Here is a 2,546-nt window from a genome sequence, read left to right on the forward strand (position 1 = left end):
ATATTTGTGAAAATTGGGGATAAACCATTTTTTTGAAACCTTTTCTTAATTTCACCCCTACTTAACTAATCTATTGTTTAGGCCACCAAAGTAAATTCATACCCTCGTAGCTGCCTTTATAGCAGCCCGTTCTGCACACTGCGAAATTGTGCCCTAACCACCAAAGTAAGACAAATCAAGTGAAATCCAATTTCAGAAAGTTCAAAGCATAATTAAGTTAAACTGAGGCATTATTTCCAACACTTACATAATCAAAAGACTATAAACAGCTCTGGATTACTTTTTAACAGCAAACAGAAACAAAAAAAATTGCTTTTGTGTGGTCTCATTGAGTCATTTTATGGACACAGAAAGTTAAAAGATCTGATAAAATAAAGTGTGCAGTAATTCAACAAAGTTGTAAAAAAAATGGAGAAACAGATGTACAGGCATCACAGATTAGAACATTATGCTTTCATCAGGCTGCTGAAGTTTGACATCAGTTTTTAAATAGAAAAAAGTCACTTATTACAGGAGAGTTTTGAAACTTGACAGACAAGATTTGAAATATATATATATGTTTGTGAAGAAACATTCTCATAACTAGAAGTTGATATTGTGAGAACTGCCAAGGTGTGGTATAGGGCGGTCTAAAATTGTTAGAGCCTGGCTATTTAAAAAAAAAAAAGAAAAAAGAAGCAATCAAAATTGCATAAAAACAGGCTTGCATATAATACTCTTATTTCCATATATTCAAAGCCACAGCCAACTCACAGTTTTGCAGTGGCTGGTGTCGACAGGCAGTTCTTTCAGAAGACCAAGGTCGACTTCAAGCTGCTCCTTAACCGGCTAAATTCTTATATTTTAATAACTTCTTTCAAGCAAAAATGACCATTTTGATTTACACTGTTGAAAATCGAAATTAGACAGAGCTACAGGAAGGTGGACGTTGTCACCTTCTGCAAATTTGATTTCAAAAAAAGAGTAAAACCACTAACCTTAACATATTTTGGGGATAATTTTATATGACAGTAAATTACAATGTAGTATAATTGTGGAGTGGAAGGAAAATAATAACACTGTTTACACTTCACTTTTGACTAATAATAATAAAAATAAAAATAAAGAAACTTGGCTTCATTTATTCATCCTCCCTTAACCTCCTTTATAGCTAACCCCAGTCCTTTGGGGGTGACGATGTATTCACCTACTTCACTCATCAAAAGGCGGACTGGGGTTTTCTAACACATGAATATGCATTGCTGCTGTAGGTCTGGCAGAAAGAGTAGGTTACTGTCCTGCTGAAAGGTAAGCCTTTTCACAGTAAAATATTTTTTTTTTTCAGCACTTACTTTGGAGAAAAACTCAATTCAAATGAATAAATATCATAATTTATTACTGTCTTGTGATAGTATTTTGCTCTACATAGCTGGGACAAAGTAAATTAAAATATAACATTATATGTTTTGAAAATTCTCTTAAATATTTTGTACACCTGACTGATCTGAGAACAAAACAAATTCTACAAAAGGAATCCCCCAATTTTGATAACATTAGACCACCTTTATTTCAATTTCACAGATTAATAACTACTTGAGCCATTAGGCATAATAAATGTTAATTAGATGGAACACATCAGTTCATGTTAAATTAGCTTTCTACTCAAATTAAATGCTTAAACTCAACATAATCACTTGACTTCTTGCAAGGAGTCTATGCTCCAAAACGTTTTTTACAAGACTACAGATAGAATCTCACTTTCAAGAACATCATAGAGAAATCAAGCACTTTCAAAGCATTGAAAAAACCTTATTGACATTCAATCACTTTCAAGAACTGCCAGCACTTGTACAAACCTTTCTTTTCCCCAGTCTAGACCCTTTAGTCACTGTATTAGCTTGATCCATTTTACCTGTTCCTGGTGGATAAATGCATCCCTACAACATGATGATGCCACTGCCATGTTTCACTGTGGAGGTGGTGGCCTGGACATGCTTCATGTTTCAACACATCTTTATCAAATAGATAGTTTGGCAGACTTCTGCAAAGCTAGGTGATATTTTAAGGAGGTAATTTAGTTGTGTTGTTAAAATAAAATCTGCAGGGCACCCGCCCTTCGGGGCTGGAACCGGACACTTTTAGTTTAGGTTGATGTTTTGCGGTAATTGTTTCTGTCATATGGTGTTTTCCAACCTAAGCTGTGGATCTGAGTCAGGTCACAGACGTGAGCTCAACGCGACTGCAAAAGGGTGGAAAATGCATCACCTCAGGCAAGACATCAAAGAGAACTCCATCCATCGGGGATGTCGTCAAAAAGAGGTTAGCAGGGGTTTTAAAAACACGTCCATAAAAACTGCCCCTATGAAGGCCTGCAGTGACAGTCATTACTGGCAGCCTGTTGTCATAATAAGCTAACATTAGCTAAGAAAAGGTTACATAGAGGTTCCACATGCGCAAGTACATTCACACTGGGAGACACCCAGAGGTGTCAGAAAAGTGAACATGTCAACATTAGCTTTTATTAGTAAATGGAAAAGGGAGCCTAATAATGTTAGCAAAGCGGACAC

The sequence above is a fragment of the Gambusia affinis genome, linkage group LG10 (assembly GCF_019740435.1).
Source record: "Gambusia affinis linkage group LG10, SWU_Gaff_1.0, whole genome shotgun sequence".
NCBI classification, from domain to species: domain Eukaryota; kingdom Metazoa; phylum Chordata; class Actinopteri; order Cyprinodontiformes; family Poeciliidae; genus Gambusia; species Gambusia affinis.